Below are 23,739 nucleotides of genomic sequence, written 5' to 3'. Positions count from 1 at the left end.
ATATGCCAACATCTTGTTCATATATATATATATATATGAACAAGATGTTGGCATAAACATACATCATTCAGGGATCTTTATAATCAGTTCAATTAGGTACAGAGTGAAATAAGATTTTAAAAACATAATTTAATTATACAGAAAAAATGTGAAAGAAAAGCAAGGCTAAAAACATTGTTTAAATTTTACTAGAAAAGAGTGTTCTTATTGGAATGTCTCAAGTTTAGTTTAGTACATTGAATTGATTAGGTTTAGGCATTGTACTGGTAGCCATTTATTCACTTTTTTCTTTGACATTCCCTTATTCCCCATGGTTTAGATAACACACAAATGCATGTATCAATTTGCAGAGGAAGAGTAAATTGTAAGTTATTTTCACTGTTTATTCATATGTTAGATTAACTTTGTTTATCAACCCATATATTAAAATGTAATCATTTCATTGTCAGGAGCCTAAAGCTAATGTTAATTACAGTTTGAAACTTCGATTATTAATGCATCTTTACCTACTGAAGTGTGAAATAAGCAATAGTAATTGGAATGCACCAATTAAATTAGCTTCTGAGACAAGAATTCATAAGTAGGCATTTGTTCATAAAGTAGGCATTTGTTCATTATGAAGAAATGCTGTAGGATTTCATTCTAAGCTACATTTGTGAAATATCGGTCCAAGGAGGGAGAAAAATTACTCAATGAGATGAATAAATGACATACCCAATCAATAAATTTGTTGTGATAGGCATTCTCTATCTTTTCTCTTTACATTCCATGTGTCATTCAGATAAAAGAATATATGCACTGGATCCACAGAAGAATAGTTAAACTTTTTGTTTTATTTTGCTTTGTTATAAATATATAAGAAAACAGGAGGGATTTGTTTTGTTTACATGGGGTACCAAAATCATGTAAGACTTTGGCAATCAGTGTTTATTGTATATTTTTTATTTAACTATAAAAGCAAAGAGGTCTTGCTTTAGTCAACCAATGACTTATATACTTTTTCATTCCTTCTTGGTTAAGGCTTTGCTTCTTTCTTGGTTGATTGGTCGGTTGTGCTTCTCACAATGCTACATACCTAATGCTTTATATTGTATTACCTGTGAAAACCAATGTTGACTAACATTTATGAAGTGCATTGTGCTGTGTGTTATGATACAATAACTCTCACACTTTTTATGAATGTTCAGTTAACGTAATTATTTTATAAACTAGAAACTTGGGCAGCAGAAAGGTTAAAGAAGTAGTCTAAAATGCAACAATTTGTAAGTGATGCTCCAATCTCTGCATTTTTTTTAGAAATTTGTTCATAATGAAATTTTCAAACTTAAACATAAAGAATGATGAATTCCCATATGCAACCACCAAGATTTTAGATATTTTTATCTTTTGCCAATACTTTTAAAGAATGAAAGGATTGCAGATAAAGTCTTCTCCTTTCTAACACTGTATTCTTGATTTGTCCCCAGAAATAACCATTGCCAATTACTTGTTTATATTCCTGATGCTTTATCTTTATGCTTTAACAAGAAACACATGTTACATGTTTTGTGCTCTTCAGCTTTTTGTAAATATTTTCATGCTGTAGTATCATTAGGCAACCTTTTGTTAATTTGGCATCTTTTTTGGTATTTAAATATATTGTTATATGTATATCTAGTTAATTTGCCCTATGTAATTTACTATCACATAAATTGTGGCTTAACGGTGTTTACTGTGAAGCATCAAGGAATGTACTTATTCATAATTTTCTTGCTTGATTGTTGAAGTACATTTTTATCTACTAATTCATGTCTCTCAATTCTGGGTACTTCTGTGCTATGATTTACCTCTCTCTCTCTCTCTCTCTCTCTCTCTCTCTCTCTCTCTCAGCCTCTCTGGATTACCTCATACTTTACAAGTCAGACATTTTACATCTTTGCATATGACTTTTCTTCCATTCTGCTTCCATTTTAAAAATAAATATTTTCTGAAACAGTAGAGTTTATAACTGTGCCAAAAATTACATGTCTCAATCTTTACTTTCTGTCTTGCTCCTGCCATATTTTTTAGTGTATTGATTGGGTTATTGGTTTTTCATTTAAAGAGGGAATAAAAACTTAAATACTTTCCAACATAATCATATTTTCATATATAAACATTTTTGAGAGAAATAGGTAGATATTTACACACATTACACCAATATACATGATAGTGATAACAAAAGTAATTACATGAACATTTACATAATTTTTCTCAACAGAGATGCCATCGTTTGTCAATACACCTTTAATAAGTATATTTGCTATAAGAACATGGCCCTATGGACATAGTTTGGATAGGCTAGAAGAGACGAAAAGGCCAATAAACTGTTTTGTATAAGAATGGGAATTAACAGTGTTGGAAAGTAAAATATGTTAGGAATGCCTATGCTAAGTATCACTTATGAGCAGACAGCAAGTAAGGGAGAAAAAATGGTCAACATTAATAATTTCAATAAAATAAGTATGTGATAATTTTGTTACATCCATATATCCCCTATTTCCAGCATATTTTTTCCAGTCTCATTTTATTAAATGACATGGGTCATAGTATAGGGCGGGAGGATGTCAATCTAGATTGCACAAATTGTTTCATAATGTCCAATCTTTATTTTAAACTTGAATTTTGTTATTCTAATGTTATAGTATATTTAAATCACTTTGAGAAGACATGTATTAAAAAGGGCCATATTATATCTATGACCTATACAAGGGAATATGATTTGACAATAATAAGGGGAAAAGTGCTGATACGTGGCACACCATGAAAGAATCTTGAAAATATTACACTCGATGAAAGGCACTGGTAACAAGAGACCACATGTTGTATGATTCCATTGTTATAAAGTGTCCCAAATAAGCCAATTTATGGAGATAAATAGTGGACTATTAGTTGCCTAGGGCTAGAGGTGTTGAGGGCAAATGGAAGTGACTACTAATGGGTAACATGGAGGATTTTTCAGGCAAGTGATAAAAAACTTTCTATAATTTATCATGATTTAGTTGTGTATCACTGTGAATATACTAAAAACACTTATCTGTGCATTTTAAATGAATGAATTGTATAATATGCAAATTATGTCTCAATAAAGCTGCTTGCACTCAAAAAGTCAAATCTTTTTTATTTACAATATGTTCAATGTTAAATATTGTAACATAAAAAGGAAAGATGCCATAGAAACAAATGAAGTCATTAAATTAAACGTTATAATATAGATTCTATATGAGTTTCAAACTTGCCTCATTGAAAGTCACTTTAGAAATCATCCCATCCCACCAAGATATAAAAGGAATGACAACACAACAATAATTATGAAGGGATTCAGGCAAAGCATTTCCCACATTTTACTAAAAACAGGTATATATTGAAGAATCACATTTTAAAAATAAATATAGAGTGTAGAAATGTAATTTCTATGTACCTCTGGAACACTGAGGCAGGAGGCAGTAACAAAGGTGAAAGAAGATATAAGATTGGTTTAATTATTTTATTAAAAATGTTTTTACATTACCAATGGCCCCTTGCTCTACCTGTTTTAATGGAAATACTTTTGACAGTGAAATAGTACCAAATGGTTTCAGTACTTCATATTTTAAAGACTCACAGTAGTTCCTAATTGATTCTGATAAAATCTGTCACTGATTTGGGAACAAGAAGTCTGACTGAGAATAGTAGCCAAGTAAGGGTTTCAGTTTCTGCAAAACAAGAGTGCTAGAATTTAATCCAAAGCCCTTAGGCCTCCTGGACAATGAATTTACTTTCTGCAGAATACTTAAATGGGGCACTCACTGATCATGTTATAGTTTACTCTGGCTAGAAGCAAAAACTCACAGAACTGCTGTCATTTCTGTGTTTTTTAAGAAAGGAAAAAAAAAAAAAAAAAGATTAGTTAGAAATTCTGCTTCATTTACAGTTAAACCACAGTGAGTATTCCTCCTGGGTGCTATAGGTTAACAATGCAAAGACCAAGTAATTATTGTGATAGTTTCACAATTGCCAGCATCTTCTCTATAAAACTGACCATCGTTTTCTTTATCCTCCAGCGTTATCCACAGTAACACTAATGACTGCATACCCACTTTTCTCCTGATGAGAAAATGGCAATTTGTCAAGGTAACTGCCCTCAAATATTCAGTATAGATGTGGTCGCCTTTCATGCCTTGGTTGATGCAAAACAGTCAACCTAATCCATTCCGTTTAAATGTTGGATGTAAGCAAGAACCATGGACATTTCCGACAGTAACAGAAAAGGTATGTCTGCCGGGACATTTCTGAGAAATATATTCCCATTTTGAAAAAAAAAAAAAGTGAAACATTATATTCTGTACTTGAAACTTGCTAAGAGGAGATTGTATACTCTCACCACAAAAAAATAAGTATCTGAGGTAATGCATATGTTAAATGGCTTCATATAGCAATTCACTATGTATACATATATCAAAACATCATATTGTACACTATAAATATATACAATTTTTCCTTGTGAATTAAGCAATTAAATAATGAAAAGATATTAAAAATAAGAGATAGTCCTCTTTTCCTACTGGGTACTGTTGCATCTGTATGTGATGCCTAAAACTGCAATAGATATCTTAAAACAAGGAAGATCGCCAGCATGGAATCAAAGCTAGTCAAACAGAATTTTGAATATGAAAGAAAAAAGAAAACATCGGTGAAAGAAGCTATGGAATCCATGAATCCTCAATTTCTTATTATATACACATAATTTCCTTGTTTAAGTCCACTGAATCTGGATTTTGTTCTATTTATAGCCAAAAGCATTCTTAGCTTTACTTCAATTTCTTTGTGAGGACACAAAAGTTCACAATTATCTGCTTGGTGGCTTGCTTCAATTGATAGATGATATGGTTTGGCTGTGTCCTCACTCAAATCTCATCTTGAATTATAGCTCCCATAATTTCCACATGTCATGGGAGGAACCTGGTGGGAGTCAATTGAATCATGAGGGTGGTCTCTCCTACGCTGTTCTCATCATGTGAATAAGTCTCATGAGGTCTAACGGTTCTATGAAAGGGAGTTCCCCTACACATGCTCTATTGCTTTCCACCATGTATAATATGACTTTGCTCTTCATTCATCTTCTGCCACGATTGTGAGACCTCCTCAGCCATGTGAAACTGTGAGTCAGCTAAACCTCTTTCCTTTATAAATTACCCAGTCTACTGTATGTCTTTATTGGCAGGGTGAGAACAGACTAATACAGTAAATTGGTACCAGGTGTGTGGTACTGCTGTAAAGATACCTAAAAATGTTTAAGTGACTTTGGAACTGGTTATCAAGCAGCGGTTGGAACAGTTTGGAGGGCTCAGAAGAAGACAGGAAAAGGTGGGAAAGTTTGGAACTTCCTAGAGACTTGGAGGGCTCAGAAGACAGGAAGATATGGGAAAGTTTGGAAACTCCTAGAAACTTGTTGAATGGCTTTGGCTAACATGCTGATAGTAATATGAACAATGAAGTCCAGGCTGAGGTGGTCTCAGATGGAGATGAGGAACTTGTTGATAACTTGAGTGAAGGTCATTCTTTCTATGCAAAGACACTGGTGACATTTTGCCCCTGCCCTACAGATCTGTGGAACTTTGAACTTGAGAGGGATGATTTAGGGTATTTGGTAGAAAAAGTTTCTAAGCAGCAAAGTGTTCAAGAGGAAGCAAAGCATTGAAGTTTGAACAACTTTTAGGATAACAATGCAGTACAAAAGAAAATCTCATTTTCTGGGAAGAAATTCAAGCTGGCAGCAGAAATGTGCATAAGTAATAAGGAGCCAAATATTAATCACCAAGACAATGGTGAAATTGTTTCCAGGGCATGTCAGAGACCTTCACAGCAGCTCCTCCCATCACAGGACTGGAGGCATAGGAGAAAAACATGGTTTTGTGGGCTGGAAACGGGGTCTTCTGTGCTATGTAAAACCTAGGGACTTGGTGCCCTGTGTCCCAGCCACTCCAGCCATAGCTAAAAGGGGCCAAGGTAAAGCTCATGTCATGGCTTCAGAGTGCAAGCTCTAAGCCTTGTCAGCTTCCCATGAGGTGTTGAGCCTGCAGGTGCAAAGAAATCAAGAATTGAGGTTTGGGAACCTACACCTAAATTTCAGAGGGTGTATGGAAATGCCTGGATGTCCAGGCAGAAGTTTGCGGCAGAGGTGGGGCCCTCATGCAGAACCTGTGCTAGGATAGTGCAGAAGGGAAATGTGGTGTCAGAGCCTACATAAAGAGTCCCCACTGGGGCACTGCCTAGTAGATCTATGATAATAGGGCAGGCATCCTTCAGATGCCAAAATGTTAGATCCAGTGACAGCTTGTATCATGTGCCTGGAAAAGCTGTAGGCACTCAATGCCAGCCTGTGAAAGCAGCTAAGATGGGGGCTGGATCCCGGCAAAGCCATTGGGGTGGAGTTACCCAAGACCATAGGAATCCACCTCTTGCAACAGTGTGACTTGTTTTGAGACATGCAATCAAAGGAGATCATTTTGGAGCTTTAAGATTTGACTGCCCTGCTGGACTTTGGACTTATGTCAGGCTTGTAGTCCTTACTTAACAAAAAGGCTGGTTTTTCTGTAAAATGTTGATATAAATGCTTGCAAGGCATGTTTCTAGGGTGAAAGTAATGACTCTTCATTAGTAAGCAAAACTTTCCAGCAATAGACTAAAAAGCAAACAATGAAATCTTAATCTCTTCTGTGTTCATTGCAGCATTATTCACAATAGCCAAGTCATGGAAACAACCTAAATGTCTAGTGACATATGAATGGATAAAGAAAATGTGGCATATACATACAATGAAATACTATTCAGCCTTGAAGGAGAAGAAAATCCTGCCACATGAAACAGCTTGAATGAACCTGGAAATAAGCCTGTCACAGAAGGATATGTACTTCATGATTTCACTTATATGAGGTAGCTAAAATATTCAAACTCATAGAAACAGAGAGTAGAAAGGTCATTGCTAGGGATTGAGGGGTGAGACAGGGATGAGGAGTTGCTGTACAATGGGCATAAACTTCTAGTTATGCAAGACAAATAAGTTGTAGAGTTTTACTACAACACTGAACTTATAGTTAACACTACTATAATGTACACTTAAAAATTTGTTAAAAGATTTCATGCCTAATGTTCTTACCAAATAGAGGAAGAAATTACTGAAATATTTAATACTATACCTGAAATGGTTTGGCTGTGTCTCCACCCAAAATGGTGACTTGAATTGTACCTCTCAGAATTACATGTTGCAGAAGGGACCCACTGGGAAGTAACTAAATCATGGGAACTGGTCTTTTCCATGCTATTCTCATCATAGTGAATTAAGCCTCATGAGATCTGATGGGTTTGGCAGGAGTTTCTCCTTTCGCTTCTTCCTCATTTTCTCTTGCTGCCACCATGTAAGAAGTGCCTTTTGCTTACTGCTGTGATTCTGAGGACTCCCCCCACCCCATATAAAACTACAAGTTCAATTAAAATTATTTGTCTTCCCAGTCTTGGGTGTGTCTTTATCAGTATCATGAAAACAATCTTATACAGCAAATTGGTACCAATAGAGAGGGGCATTGCTGAAAAGATACCCCAAAAATTGGGAACCACTTTGGAACTGGGTAACAGGAAGAGATTGGAACAGTTTGGAGGGCTCAGAAGAAGAAAGAAAAATGTGGGAAAGTATAGAACCTCCTAGAGACTTGTTCAATGGCTTTGACAAAAATGCTAATAGTGATACAAACAATAAGCTCCAGTCTGAGGTGGTCTCAGATAGAGATGAGGAACTTCTTGGTAACTAGAGCAAAGGTGACCCTTGTTATGTTTTAGCAAAGAGACTGGTGGCATTTTGCCCCTGCCCTAGAGATTTGTAGAACTTTAAACTTAAGATGATTTAAGGTATCTAGAAGAAGAAATTTCTAAGCAGCAAAGCATTCAAAAGGTGACTTGGGTGCTGTTAAAAGTATTACATTTTAAAAAGGAAATAAAGCACAAAAGCACAGAAAATTTGCAGCCTGATGATGTAATAGAAAAGAAAAACCCATTATTTGAGAAGAAATTCAAGCCAGCTGCAGAAATATGTATAAATAGCAAGAAGCCTAATGTTAATCCCCAAGACCATGGGGAAAATGTATCCAGGCCATATCAGAGACCTTCACAGCAGTCCCTCCCATCACAGGCCCGGAGGCTCAGGAGAAAAAAGTGGTTTCATGGGCTGGACCCAGGGTCTCCGTGCTATGAGCAGCCTAGGGACTTGGTGCCCTGTGTTCCAGGTGCTCCAGCTGTGGGTGAAAGGGGCCAACATAGAATTTGGGCTGTGGCTTCAGAGGGTGCAAGCCCAAATCCTGGCAGATTTCACATGGTGTTGAGCCATGGTGCATAGAAGTCAAGAATTGAGGTTTGGGAACATCTGCCTAGATTTCAGACGAAGTATGGAAACTCCTGAATACCCAGGCAAAACTTTACTGCAGGGGTGGGGCCCTCATGGAGAACATCTGCTATGGCATTGCAGAAGGGAAATGTGGGGTTGAAGCCCCCGTACAGAGTACCTACTGGGATACTGCCTGGTGAAGCTGTGAGAATACGACCACTGTCCCGCAGGCTCCAAAATAGTAGATCCACTGGTAGCTTGCACTATGCACCTGGAAAAGCCACAGGCACTCAATGCTAGCCCAAGAAAGCAGCCTGGAAGGAGGCTGTACCCTGCAAAGCCACAGGGACAAAGCTGTCCAAGACCATGGGAACCGACCTCTTGCATCAGTGTGGCTTAGACGTGAGATCTGGAGTCAAAGGAGATCATTTTGGAGCTTTAAGATTTGACTGCCCCACTGGATTTTGGACATGCATGGGCCTGTAGCCCCTTTGTTTTGGTCAATTTTTCCCATTAGGAATGGCTGTATTTACCCAATAACTGTAACCCTATTTTATTTAGGAAGTAACTAGCTTGCTTTTGATTTTACAGGCTCATGGGGGAAGGGTATTTCCTTTTCTCAGATGAGACTTTGGACTGTGGACTTCTGGATTAATGCTGAAATGAGTTAGGACTTTGGGGACTGTTGGGAAGGCATGATTGGTTTTGAAATTTGAGGATATGACATTTGGAAGGGACAGGGACAGAATGATATGGTTTGGCTATGTCCCCCCCCAAATATCAACTCAAATTGTATCTCTCAGAATTTTCACATGTTGTGGGAGGGACCCAGGAGGAAATAACTGAATCATGGGACCTGTCCTCCCCTGCTATTATCGTGATAGTGAATTAAGTCTCATGAGATCTGATGGGTTCATCAGGGTTTTCTGCTTTTGCTTATTTTCTCTTGCCACTACCATGTAAGCAGTACATTTTGCCTCCCACCATGATTCTGAGGTCTCCCCAGCCATGTGGAACCGTAAGTCCAATTAAACTTCTTTTTCTTCCAAGTCTTGGGTATGTCTTTATCAGTAGCATGAAAATGAACTAATACAATGTCACACTTTAAAAAGCTGAGAAATATTATGATAATTGTCATGAAAAGAAAATATACAACATCACTTTACTTTGCCAGGGCGACGGAGCGGATTGGGAATGTTTAACCCCAAAATAAATTTACACTTAGACGAAATGCAAAATTCTATTTTGAAGAATAGAAGAAAGTAGTAAATTTAGGAGGAAAGGAAGAAATAAAGACAGGCAGCAATAATTATCCAGCGTGTCAATGAAGAACTCATGTATTAGATGGAATAAAGCTATCTATCATATTTAAGTAATCGAATTCTATAAGTTTAATGTAAAGAAATGTGGTTTTAACGTTAGATTGAGTATATTAATAATAATGAATGTTTACATCTCTGAAACAGAAACTTGTAATGGTATTAAATCTTATTGCCAGACTTGCATTTGAAATAGTTTAGTAGAAATTAAAAATGTAGGATGGCCAGTTACATTTGAATTTCAGATGAGCATAAAATAATTTAATAGTATAAGTATCTCCAAAATGCTGCATGGGACATACTTCCATTAAACTTTCTCTAAAATTCAAGTTTAACTGAATGTACTGTATTATATCTGGTAACACTAAATGCATAGCTTTTACTTGTAATATCATTGCCAAGTTTCAGAAAACGTGGCCACGTATACTCAAAGAGTATTTGAATTTGAATTAGAAACTTTTGAATTTGAGATAGAAAGGACCAAATGGAAAGGAAGTTGTTGGAAAGGTCTAAACTGTAGAAAAGAGTTACATCTTTTCAGCATTCAGTTCTTTGTTGCTGTGGTCCTGAGGCAATGTAAAATAAAAAATAAAATCTCTAGTTGTGTTTGTTTGTTGTTTGTTTGTTTTGCTGCACGATAGCCCACATGGTTTGGAAGTCAAGCAATGCGCCAATGAAAAGCCAGCTTGGGGTCAGAGAGAGGAAGCAAGCTCTAGGAGAGTGAGGAAATCAGTTAACTTTTTTTTTTTCCCTTCTTGAGACAAAGCCTTGCTCTGTGGCCCAAGCTAGAGTGCAGTGGCACAATCTCAGCTCACTGCAACATCCGCCTCCCAGGTTTGTTGTCAAACAATTCTCCTGCTTCAGCCTCCAGAGTAGCTGGGACTACAAGCACTGGCCACTACACCCAGCTAATTTTTGTACTTTTAATAGAGACAGGGTTTCGCCATGTTGGCCAAGCTGGTCTTGAACTCCTGACCTCTACTGATACACCTGCCTCAGCCTCCCAAACTGCTGGGATTACATTTCTTTGTGCCTTGCTTTCCTAGTTTATAAAATGAGGTGCTGATGGCATTAGCCTTACAGGTTGTTATGGCGTTAAATAAGATAGTCATTACAATGGACTTAAGACAATGATGAGCACACGAATAGCTCACAGTTAATAACTGTCATACGATATTCTTTTTTGTAATTGTTATAATTATTTTCTTAGTATTACTACTATATGACATCTATATCAGGTTTATAGGGATGCTGTGACAGACACTAAAACCTGGAGATTTGGATATTTTAAAATAAAGTTATTCTATCCTGTGAAAACAACAAAAAGCAATTAAGCAGATATCTGACTCTCCAAAGATAGCACCCTAAAGAGTATTCCAGTACTAAAGAAAGTATTAAAAATTTCTGTCTTCTACAAGCTTATTTCAAATTATATTTTTATGTTAGGTCCCATATGACAAGTCAGTCAGTCAAAAAATTGGAACTAGATTTCTACACTGGTTAAGGTGAAGATGTTTCTCATAAGCCAATAATTTGCTACTCAATAGCTTGCTTTATTCTAATACATTTTCTCCAAATACTAAAAATTGTGTACTTATAAAAAAAAAGTTTGTGTACTCAGTGGTAGATTCTTTGTAATTTTTATGCCTCAAAAGCATACCTGTTTAGTAGACATAGAACATTATTGCCTCACTCTTATATCCACCCAAAATCTTATGGTATATTTGCTAGTGGTTCAATTTCATTTTTTTACATCTGTTTGGAAAAAAATAAAATCATGAAGAGAATCCTTTTAAAGTCTTCCAGATTTCTTAAGGTTCTAATATTTTCTGCAAATTGCATTTATTGCACAACAACCTTATGAGTCAGACTTTAAGTTTTTGGTTTCTTTACTGATGTAAGCAATGGTAAAGTAAAAATAGGTTAACTTACCAGCAATGGAAAGAGCTTCCTATAAAGTTACTGATAAGTCTAAAAAAGATGGGATATGTTTTAGAAAATGGTTGATGAAAATGACTGAGTGTCTGCATAAGTATTTATCTTTTCCTTTCCTTGAATCAGAGACATCCATATAATTTACATGCTTTTCTCCTACCTTTGATAACAGATAATAAATGTTAAGTGGGACCTCAGCATATATTAAGCATTTGGATCCTGTTCAGACAGCTTCCTTACTTTTCCTGAGCCTCTTTGTAAACTAGGGAAACAGGATGCATTGCAGATCAATTCAATCAATCAACTTTAATCATAACAGAGGAATTAAGCTACTTTTCAGGCATGATGTAATAGAGAAAATTGCTTGGATATATTTTTTTAAGGCAATAAGCATCCTACAAGGGCTGTCATTTTGCTTCTACATCTGCTCTCCATTCCAGAAGTCTGCATTTTCTTGAGGGATGTACAAGAAAGGCTAAAGCAGTTAGAATCTTGGGGCATAATGAATGCATTTTATGTCATTTTAAACACGCCCGGGATCACTGACAAGAAATAAAAACAAAAAGTAAAAAATATTTGCTGAAGGAGATACAGAGCCCCAGAAGGATTTTTTTCTTCCATTATTTGTTGCTTTGGGTTATGTCAGTCTATTTTATGGCTGCAGCAATTTTAAATGCATTTTCCTCTCCTGTGAGATGCACTCTTTCAACTTTCCTGGAGGCGAGCTTGAGGGTCTGATTGATGGTCAGATGCGAGCGCATATATGTGCGCTCACATCTGACCATAAAACACATGGTAATTTAGCATTCACTTTTGGAGGGGTGAGTTTCCTCTGCTCTTGTTCCTGGTTTGGGAGATTAATCCTTTCCTGCTACATAGAACTACATGATGAGCTTCTTGAACACACACACACACACACACACACACACACACACTCACACACAAAACATTGCCAACAATCTTCAACATCAGTATATTTTTTTCTTCCTTTTTTTGTTTCCTTAATGAATCTGGAGAGAGAAAAATAATATTTATTTCTGAAATATTTGAATGGGGATGTTTCAAGTCAAAGTAGGGTGATTGCAAAATAAACTACCTAAAATATTTAAGTAAATAAATCTAAAGTGCTATCATTTGTTACTAACACCAATAACCTATTTTATGAATAATGTTCAATTTCTAATAAAATCAAAATAAATTAGCATACCATGTTTGAGTTACCAAAAAATAAAAATAAAAATGTGGAAGAAGACAACCAGAATTTGCCACTTAAGTAGATTTTCCCTTTTCTGATTATAAAATTATTTTCTGCCAAAATATCTGACCTAATAATAAAATAGCTATAAATAAGATAATTTTTAAATTACTCCATATTTTACTTAAAATATGCATGTCAGGTTATGAGCTAACTTGTTAATAGTGCGGAATTTCTGATTAAAATCAACTTAACAAAATGCAAATTATTTATCTAACACTAGGAACTGAAACAAGAGCAAAGACAAACTATGAGTTTAAATAAAAACAAAAATCATCTTTGTCAATTATGTTTGAGATAATATTTCATTGTTAACATTTTGATTCTTTGTTGTTTTTTTAAAAATTTCCCTATTCATGGATTAGAAGCAAAAAATATATATATACTCCCTGTATTTTTTATACATGGATTGCTGACTGTTCAGTATTTACTCCCTGTCTTCTGATGACATGGTGTCCTTGGCTAAGTCTACCTTACCACTGTCCTCTACAGCTCTTTGTAGATCAGTCGAACTGATCTACATCTACTGCAGAATTTCTCAACCTTATCCTATTAAAATTGATATTTTGGACTGGATACTTCTGTGTTGTGGGGTTGAAGGATGGTTCTATGCATTGTAGGATGTTTAGCAGCATCACTGGCCTCTACCCTCTAGATTCCGTCAGAAACCTGCTACCCCACTGTAGCAACAGAAAATGACTCCAGGCATTGCCAAAATTGCACTCCCCTCCACCATCTCTGTTGCCCCACACTTTGAGAACCATGCTTCCAGTGTCATCAGCTGGCATGTGGCTTGTTCAGAACCAATTAGAACCCATACCAGAACTTCCAGGAAAGAAGTGTTCTTTAGTCTACGGGATTAAAGCTAAGATTTCACTGCTGATGAACTTCCTAGAATATAACCAATATGGTAAGACATGAAACAAAACAGTGAATGGTAGACAGGAATAGATTTTCTGATGACATTTGGCGATGTGAATACAGGGAAACCCCAAACTAAAACTATCCTTGTGTTTTGTGAGCAAATCTGTAACTTGTTTTTTATTCCCCTTAGGCCATATTTGAGGTGATTGATGTCACTTCTAACTAAATAAAACCTTATTAATAGACTTACTATGAAAGCAAATGATGTCAATCAGAAAGCTTTCTAAATCACCAACAATAAATGCAATAATTTACGTTCTGAATGCTTTTAAATAGGTATGTAATTCTATGTCTACGCTATATGCGGAAAAATGTACACTTTTTCATTTTGTTTTTATCTGATGATTGAAGTAAAATAAGAAATTCTCAATTTTTCCTTTGGCAGTCACTACGAAGTATGTTTATTCCTAGTAATTATGCTACTTTAGGGATATCACAAACGGGTAATGGATAGATATTCTAAAGCCTATCATCCCCAATTTAGGGTTTTTTCTTTTTCTACATACAATTCAGTTGACTCCAGCCAGCACCTCAGAACCTGAAACTTGCTTTTTGAAAAAAATATTCAAATAAGATTTTCTGCACAATTACTGAATCAAAACCACAGTTAACCAATATCACAATCCTGTCATTAAATAGGTTTACACATTTAAATTGAGAATCAGTGAGGAAGCTTGGAAGACAATTCACACGGGATCAGTGCTATTGCTCCTCACCTGCTAATAATTAAATGAAACATCACAAATCCTGCTGAAGTCTCATCAACAGTAATGAAAATAAAAATTATTTCATAGGATTTGCTCAGTTTGGTAATTTTTTCATCTTAAGGAAATAAACTTCGAGGACTTACAAAGTCTACTAAGTAGAAAATATATAGGTGCATATAGTATTGATTTACTCTTTTTTGACCAATAGGTTAATCCCACCTCCCCCCATCAATAGCCAAGAATGTCACCGTAATTTTAAAAAATACTAACTGGCAATAAAAAATAAAAATTATGAATTATGCCCAAATCTGCTATCATCCTTCGTTAATAAGTGCATTGAAAAATAAACAGTAATGATAAGGAAGAGAAATAGAAAAACAGGTGCCTAGGACTCACAGGAAGATTTTCAATTAGTTTATTATTTTAAATTGTTTGAATCATGTTAATAATAATACATTGTGTCATAGTTGATCCTTGCCTTGTCAATCTGTTTATATCCCTATAAAATCATTTAGAAAGAAGATAGAATATTTTCTATCAAGGTTGCCTTTCCTTTACAAATCTATGGGTATATTTTGCTGTTAGTTGGAAGACCAGCACATTATGTGGTGGTCTTCCAATTTTATAATGAGATTCCTGATGATCTTTCACTTCTTAAAAAAGCAAGGAAGAAAAAGGTTCTCATTACTGTTTTTTTCTATCAGAACTGCTTGTTATCATGCTTTACATTACCTTCCTTATATAATGCAGCCATCAATTCCAAAAAGAAAAGCACAATAATGTGGTGTTTCTCTAGGATCTTGAGGAATGATTGCCTTTAAAGTAAAATGCTTGCTATTAAATCTGAAGGCTGTTTTAATCATTGGAGCCTTTATGTATTATACAAATATGCAAGACCTTTTCACTTTTTCTCACTGAGTATTGCTGAAAACTTCAAGGGAATGTTATTCTTACAATTTCATGAGGGAGAGAATACCAAGAGAGTTTTCTAAGCTCATTTGAAGTCTGAGAAGGCTATTGTACCCATTTTTAAAACCTGATCAAAATTCAGTCTGCTGTTTGTTTCTAAATTATGTATCTCTGAAGCATAAATGTGTTGGCTTTAGAAAGTTACAAATTAGTGCATTTCCATATGACTTGGGAAAAATGTAATTTTAACCAATTTTGTTTGGGGTGAAAAAATATTGTTTGCATTATTTTATAACACAAGGGAGCTGTCAGCCCACATGGTCATCCAATTTCTGTGGCAGAGAGAGCTTCCTTGCATCTCAAATGGTTAGCAATAAAGCTTATACTTATCACATTAACGCTACCGATAACCTATAAAAATGCTTACTTTATACACCTTATTTTGCAAAAGAAAATGTGACAAGCCTAACAGAAGAATTCAGTACCTCCTTGAGTAGATATTCCATTTCTCACTCCATTATCTCTAATACAAAAGTGTGAAACAGTATTTGAAATTGTCCTGAAACTTATTATTTTTAATCCTTTTCAGATATGCTGATTTCATTGTATTCTATGGGAGTTTAGTTTGCACCAGCTTCTCCTGCTGTCATCTCCTGTGTTACTGGGCTCTCATTCTTTGTTTGGTTAGTGAGTAGAGACAAACATTACTGGTTCCATAAATGCCAATTTGAAGAGTAAAATATGAGACCTACAATGATATTAGTAAAAACTTACTAAATTAAATAAGACTGTATTAGAAAAGATAAATGGGTATGAACTAAGAAGAGAACAGAAAGAGTAGAAAATGTAATGAAGGGAAAAAAGTAAATGGAAACATTAAAATGGGAGGGAGATGATGCAGGAAAATAGAAAACAGTAATGAATCAATATAGAATGACTGTATTTTAGAAGTAACATGTAACATATGAAATTGACTAGTCAGTGAAACTTAGAAGGCACTTTTAATACATATTGCTTAAGATGTGTATTTCAGGTTTTTTATATCTAAAATGGAAAGGCCATTTCTGAGTTACAGATGTAAAGCCTGGTGATATCAATATGATGACAAAAGATGAAATCATATTTACCTATGCCAGCTGTTTTCAACTGGGGTTTCCAGGGAGCATTTTTGGCTTTCACAGCTGGAGGGGAATGCTACTGGCATCTCGTGAACAGAGGCCAGGAGCACTGCTAAACATCCTACAACGTACAGGACAGTCTCTGCAGCAGAGAATTATCTGGCTCAAAATGGTCAATAGTGCCAAGGTGGAGAAGCCTTGATCTATGCTATTAACGATTTCTTTAAGAATGCTAAGTGGACCAGGTGTCTGATTGATGTTTGATTTGAAAGCACTTTACCTTGCCCAGATGCCCATTTAAACCTTAAGTCAGGCAAAACTATCAATAGCTTTGCTCAAACCACATTTTACATGAATTATTGAGCACCTCACACAGTACTCTGAAGAGCCCAATCACTGATTGTTGGTTGGTGGAGATAGATTCAGAGTTCTGAGTTCCCCTAATCCTGAATTCAAGTTGGTTTAACTGATCTTGTCTCGGAATAAGCAAGTATAGATGAGAGAATATTTATCTTTTACAAGTAAAAAGACAACAAACAGAAGGAACAAGTGGTGTTTCAGAAGGTCCCTGATGTTGATGTATCAAGATGATCAACACAGTACTTCACTTTCAGGACTAAATTACATGACAAGAGGTTGACAGAGGTGGTCATTTTGGGTTGTGTATTAGAGCAGGTCAATCTCATGCCAGAGAGAGTTCCCTAAAATAGTGCTTCTTAAACTTCATATGCCCACAAATCAATTGGAATTTCTAATAAAATGTAGATTGTGAGTCAGCCTGTCTAAAGTTGAGAACAGAGATATTGCATTTCTAAGTCGTCAAATATTACTTACAATATAGGACTGAGGACCAGAGCCTGAGTGACAGTGCGCCGGATTTGTTCTTTTAAAAATTATAACCACATCATTTAAAATCACATATATAAAAATATATGTATATATGTTATATATTAAAGACAAATTACATATATATAAAATTTAAAATTGACAACAATTTTATGGGAAAGATTAAGGTTCTTTCAAATACTTCTCATAGATTCATTGTAATTTAAAAATTTATTGTTCAAGCAATATCTGAGTAAATTCTAATTATTGGAAAAAGTATAAATAAGGCCAAGGACCCCTTTTAATAATTGAGTATGTCTCACAACTCATTCCTTCCTCTCCAGCTCTACCAGCATCTTCCTTTCCTCTGTCCCACTGACAAATAAATATAAATTTTACCAGTTTGGTGTATGTTCTTCCATATGTTTTTCTATGCATTTATGTACATACATATGCACCTATACATTATTTATTTGTAAATTAATGTTTTAGTTGTGTTATAACTGTCTGTATCATTCTGTAACTCACTTTATTCACTCAAAATTACATCTTATAATTACATATGGCTGTATACAGATATAATTACATCTATCATCTCTTAGAACATAATACTGTATATTAAACTATTGAGCTTATTTTTAATTACTGCACTGTAATCCATAGACTGGATATGCCATTTTTCTTTTGATAGACACTACTTTTAAAAAATAAATACATTGTTATATATCTTGATGTTACAAAAGAAAAAGAGGTAGACATCAATTGTATGTTTTAAGATAAACATGAAAATCGCAAATACAGAAAATAGGTAATTTGAGTTTTTCAAATCAAAACAGTATGCAATTATTAACTATTTTATAAGTTAATAATCCAAAATTTATGTGCACTTCCACAAGGTAACTAAAATAGAAAAAAAAATCTAGAGAAGTAAATCATACACAATAAGTATTTCCTGGATACAAGAATGCTATTTTTGCGGTGGTATAATTTTTTCAAAGTGATACCTAAGCCAATTCAATCTTGACTTTTACTTGGGTTGTCCATTCAATTGCAGCTTATACAAATAGTGGAAGACATGAATGGTGTCCCATAATAACAGGGCTTATTTTGCTTTTTTTTTTTTTTTTGTGTCAGTCTCGCTCTGTCCTTCTTGATAATTCTCTTGGACATGCTCAAGAATAGTAGTTTACTCTTACAACCTAGATTTCTTCTAGATTTATGTATTCCTAAAAGGGCTCAGAATACTTGCTTACATCATCGTCTTCACAAAAGTGTTACCAAAGTTCTAATATTCAAATCTAGAATTCTTAGTTTGTCCTTCCTGATTTTTCTGCCTTTCAAGCAAATTCATGGCAGTTTTGGCAAATTTTAGGCTTTCACATGGCATTTGCAGAAGAACTCTTAGGTACCACAGGATGTATGCAGGTTTTGTCATGAATAGCATTGATGCCATGTTATATTGTTCTGTCAGTCCACACACAGTGGCTGTTTTGAGTTAAGCCTGTAGCTCACTTGGGTATCATCTCCATGGTAACTTGTTTACAAGGGCTGAAATACAAGCTGAAAATTCAAGGTTAGCATTTCCTTTGTTGATGTTTTGATGTTTTTGGCAATCAGAATAACGTGGGCATAAGACTTGATTTAAGCAGCTTCATGGCAGGCTGAGTCAAAACAAAACTCCATACAAAATGTGCTTTCTTCATCTCCATTAAAAAAGGAAGAATTCAAAATGATCTTTAATCGGAACTATCAGTTATATCTCCCTTTCATATTCCAAAACAACAGTCCTCTTGCTGCACTTTGGAATCACATCCTGGGAAATAGATTGAAGCTTTTTTGTAACTTTTGAAGCAATAATTTATTTGTGCATATGTTCTGTCTTAGATGAAGAATTTAGTTTATTTTAAATCAGCATTGTGTTGAGAGGGGGAAATCAACAGTTTTAGCACCTATGGTAAAGCATTTCATCCTCCAAGTGGGTGAGCCTTTGTATTCTAAAAACTGACTGCATTTTCAATATTATGAAAAAACTGTTACTACTCAAAATTTCTCTTTCCTAGAAATAATTATAAAATGACTCTGATTATAACATTAGTTTAGTGGAATGTTTAATGTTAATATGGGCAACTTAAATTCCTTTTTAAAAAAACTGATTTTTTGGTAAGCAACTCATATCCCAGAATAATGTTAAAGCAGTAAAATTTGGTCCTTTAAACAAATTTCAAATAAATCATGGAGAATAGAAAAATAATGTTATATATCTTACTGGTCTTGTAAAATCTTAATGAATTTTTATGAACATTAAAATAACCTCTAAAACCAGGACAGGATGTCCAGTACCTTTTTATTTCACCACAATTTCCTTCACATAAAATATAATTTATCTACAAATACAATAATGTGTCCTTTAGTATAAAACTGGCAATTCAAGCAAAACTGATGATAACATGTTTTTGTTTTTGTTTTGGAGACAGAGTCTGGATTTGTCACCTAGGCTGGAGTCCAGTGGCGCGATTTCCGCTCACTGCAACCTCCGCCCCCTTGGTTCAAGCGATTCTCCCACCTCAACCTCTGGAGTAGCTGGAGCTACAGGCATGCACCACCACGCCTGGCTAATTTTTGTATTTTTAGTAGAGATGTGGTTTTGCCATGTTGGCCAGGCTGGTCTTGTACTCCTGATCTCAAACGATCTGCCAGCCTGGGCAAATCCCAAAGTGCTGAGAATACAGGTGTGAGCCACCTTGCCCGACCCGAAGGTAAACTTTAAGACAGGAAGTCTAATTTAGAGTTGGTATTGCTCAAGTAAGAGTGATGAAATGATGTTCTGCCTGATTATTTGTCAGAAATCAGCTCATGCAAGTATCTCTTCCTTTCATATTCTTTTTGACAGAAACAGTCTTCTTTGCTTCTCTCAATACCCTGTAATAAAGAGTGTGCATGGATGTGTATGCCTGTGTGTGTATCCCTATCTCTCCATCTATACATATCAAGAAAGGAATACCATGCATTAGAATAATTGGTTTACTTGGTCTCACTAATAGATTGTCATCACAGTGCCTGATATAAGAAGACAATGATGGTAAATAAATATCTGATTTTCTCATAGTTGATACCTTTTTCTAGGGCTTTGTTAGTGACATTGACACTTTGAGGGATCTCTCTTATAATTTGCTTTTGCTTTCCCAATGTGGATTTGAAGAATATTTAGCTTTTTTCTACTATATAGGGAGAAAGGATAGGCAGATTCTTGCCCAACACACTGTCGAGCATGTAGACCTAGACCTTTCAGTTCCTCGCCCAAGCCCTTCCCCCATATAAGGGTACTTTTTGTTTTCCATTCAAACTGCATTCAAGCTTTACCATGATCCTTCCCCCTAGGTAAAGCTTTCTGAAAGAATGGGTTTCACACTGACAGTGATTTCTGAGCATATCATTTGGATGGAATTTTGTTCATTAAAGTGTGTCTAGTAAAAACAGGATAGAGAAGCTTTATGAATGCTGAAACCAAAGTAGGTGGAGGGATTGTTTTATTTAGAATATTTGTTCCACTTGATTAAATTCTACCTGTATTCTTGCCTCTGTTTTTTCTTTCTGTTCTTAATAATACTGAGTTATTTTTCTACTGCATTCTATCTTTCCTATGCACAACTTCTTATTCTCAAGTCACAGTCTTCCACGTACTATGCATTCTGGTTATTATTTTTACAACATTTCAAACATTAAGCATACAAAATTCACTATTAGAAAAAAACTGTAAATCAAGTTGTCTGATTACAAAATTACCTTTTGAAGCAAGACTGAGGTAACCTAAGAATGACCTCAAGTTAAATGAAAAAGTTTGGTTTTATTGATTTACCTCTCACATGCCTCCAACTAGAGACCAATAAAATCCTAAAGAGTAGCACACAGGTGATTTTCACCCACAGATTATGGGTTTAGTTCTGAAATAAACTGTGAAGGAGGATTTTTTTTCCTTAATGAAGCTGTATTAAAATAGATGCAACCAATGCTGATGGTGTTATATGGGCTGAGTTGCAAAGATCCTTATGTTTTAAGTCAACAACACAATGAAAAAACAACATGCTTCTTTCATCTTTTAAACTCTCCATTTACTTTAATTAAGCTCACACAGTGAAATCTTATTTTTTTTCCTTTTTAAAGATTTAATTAAAAAGGTGAATTAAGAATTAGGATCCACCTTCACTCTTCTCTATTTTTCGGAGTGGGGGCATTAGAAGAGAATCTCTGGAATATATGGTGTAAAATTTACATTTAGCATAGCTCCAAATTTATTATTGATAGTTTTTCTATAGTAATAAAATATTTTGAAAAAGGAAATGCAAATGAGAGATAAAGAACCTCAGCTTGATGTCCTGGTTGCAATGTCTGGCAGATAGCTCTGCCCAACAATGAACAAGGCATGCATCATTGGAGAAGAGCAGATAAATGTCAGTCAAGCATGTTCATATGGTGGGGAGAATGTGATAGCATTAGCACATTGACACAATGTGACCCTGCCTATTAATACTCCCTTTTCTTTTCAGACTCTCCTTAGATGGTATTGTGTGAATGAGAGCATTACTATTTAATAATTCTTCATTCAGGCTTTCCTAGTTGTCCATAAAACGTTCTTTGAAACAATAGAATAAAGGTAACAGCTCTCTTTTATATTTTTTAGAATCAATAACTAAATTCATTATCCTTGTAAGAAATAAAAACCTAAATGTAACTTAGGGGCTTCAAAATAAAATATTAAATCAGTTAGATCTATTACGACACTGAAGTCAATGAAACTATTAAAATTCACTGTCTGAATAGAAAATTTAACGGCTCTTCAACAAATCAGATCCAGCATGACACCATAAATTTTAAGTCAAGTAACTAGCTGCTGATAACTAAATATTCCTTTTAGCTGGGCCTCTAAACTGTTATGAGGACTAATCCAACATGATATTAAACATTAAATGCAAAATAGTATATATAGTTAAGAACTAAATTGTATGATATATAAAAATTTATCCAGACTTTCAAAATAGAGGTTTATCAATAAACTGACAATCAAAGAAAACTTAAAATATTGAATTTAAACTTGAATATTTAAGTTTTGAATTGGTAGAAATAATATGTGTGTGTACCATGCAAAGAAAAGGACTAACATAAAACCATGGAAGAGAACGTTTCGTGGAAAAGAAAGGAGAATAATCTGATGAGGGTAGAAATATTTGAAAGGCAGACATGGCTAAATGGGTTGCATGGAAGATCAGATCATTCTCAGCATTTTCAGTCAGTCACAGAGTTTTAGACTTTTGTTAATAAACAGAAAGCAATTCATGTTGATTTCAATTCATAAAAATATTATGTTCTTTTTTTTAGAAAGCAAGAGTATTTAAGACATATCAATATTTCCATGACATGCAGAAACTATGAGTTAGAGGAAAATGAGGCTTGAGTCACAGAGTATCTTAGGAGGCTACTGTAGAGAACATATTTTGCTCAATTTGATAGCAATATAAATGAAAAATTAGAGTGACACACAGCATTCAGTGTCCTACTGAATATAAGAATAAGAGGAATTGGTCAACATTTGGAACTTTAAGTTTGGATGACAAAGAAGGTATGATCTCAATTACAGAAATAGATCATTTATTTTCAGTACAAGTGACCCTGAATATCCCCATGCTCCACCTGTGGAATAATTTGTCTTATGGTCATTCTCTATCTTTATATCAAACCCTGGCATTTAGATTCATATTTCAGTGGTCAGTGAAGTTTCATCCATCTTACTTAAGCTCCTGTGAGCTGGGGCCACCCATATGCCTGAATTCTCCTTCAAATTGATCTATTATGTGCTTTTATACTTTTTCTCTTTGCCAAAGAAATGTTCGGTTGAATGTATTAGTGTAGCTTAAAAATGCATTCTTCTACATAAATATTTGTGAAATGCTATTTTAGGTTAAATTATCTGCTAAGCAATGAAGACATTATTTTACAGGTTTTAATAAGCAAAATTAATGAAGGGATTAGAAAGCTATTTAGATCAAGCTAGTTTTCTGTCCTGTTACTAACATATTTCAAGAAGAACAAGCACAAAATACTTCAAAAAACGACATATTCTTTATCAGCATCACGAGTATCCTGGCTCTTGACCCAAAAAAAGATTCTCTAGTTAATTTTGAACTCTTCCTTCATAGCAAAATTTCAATAAGATATACATTAGAGTTTGAGAAACTGCTGCACATACATTAAGGCATGGAATATGAGGCATTAAAGTCCTTCACTCTGCAAGCAAAGTGTTGAAAGTCACAGTAGTCTATGAGTCTTCCAGTGGATGATTAACACGCAACTTAAAAAAACCAAAATTTATTTACTGTGC

The sequence above is a fragment of the Cebus imitator genome, unplaced genomic scaffold, assembly GCF_001604975.1.
Source record: "Cebus imitator isolate Cc_AM_T3 unplaced genomic scaffold, Cebus_imitator-1.0 Scaffold86, whole genome shotgun sequence".
In the NCBI taxonomy this organism is placed as follows: Eukaryota; Metazoa; Chordata; class Mammalia; order Primates; family Cebidae; genus Cebus; species Cebus imitator.
Note: the sequence above shows the minus strand (reverse complement) of the source record.